A 782-nucleotide genomic window follows, 5' to 3' on the forward strand; every position below is an offset into this window, starting at 1 on the left:
TCCGGCATGGTCTAGTGGCTAGGATACCTGGCTCTCACCCAGGAGGCCCGGGTTCGATTCCCGGTGTCGGAAGTACTTTTTTGCGCTTCCTTCTTTTGTTTATTAGTATTACAGAATTTTAGTGCGTCCCGTATTCCGGCAAGTGCGGTCGGTTTGCCGGATGAGCAGGGGCGTAAGCGTGAGAGCCAGATTGGTGGCGCCAGCTAGTGGTGCAAAGCTCGACCACCTAAACACAAAGCGAATTACTATAGTCTTCTTAGCTGGGGTGTAAGTTTTCGACAGTGGCGTAATTGTGAACGCAATTACGCCGCTGTCGAAAATTTGCACCAGCAGCGAAGCAGGTTATTGTGGGTTACTGCAATTTTATCTGTGTTTGTCTGGTTGAGCTATACGCCACCAGGTGGCAGCAGCGCTCCGGCCGCTCACGTTTACGCCCCCGACCATCCGGTAAACCACCCAAACCGGCCCCGTTTGCCGGAATAGCGGACACGCTAAAAGTCTCTATTATTTTATTTAGTGCGCATCGACGGTGTGCCACGTTAAATTAGGTTAGGCCGACGGCGCGCGAAACAGACGGTGTCACGGCCCTCCTCCCACTAGCCACAGACCTGGCGCCGCCGTCGCTATAGCAACGCGGCGCATGCGCAGAGAGCAGTGGGGGTGACGTAAATGCAAAAGAAAGCTTCTCCCCAGGCACGTAAAGGAAAAAACGGCACGTTACTGTCGTTTCGTCCTGCGGCCAAGACGGCTCGGCTATATCCGATTCAGTTGCTAAATTGCTA

At 53.6% G+C, this 782-nt stretch overlaps 1 non-coding gene across 1 annotated transcript; it reads left to right on the plus strand.

Moving 5' to 3' along the window:
• On the plus strand, positions 1 to 72 carry TRNAE-CUC (transfer RNA glutamic acid (anticodon CUC)). The gene has a single exon. It is a non-coding gene; the product is annotated as a tRNA-Glu (tRNA).
• Positions 73 to 782: the final 710 nt, after the last annotated feature.

The sequence above is a fragment of the Dermacentor variabilis genome, chromosome 11 (assembly GCF_050947875.1).
Source record: "Dermacentor variabilis isolate Ectoservices chromosome 11, ASM5094787v1, whole genome shotgun sequence".
Taxonomy (NCBI): Eukaryota; Metazoa; Arthropoda; class Arachnida; order Ixodida; family Ixodidae; genus Dermacentor; species Dermacentor variabilis.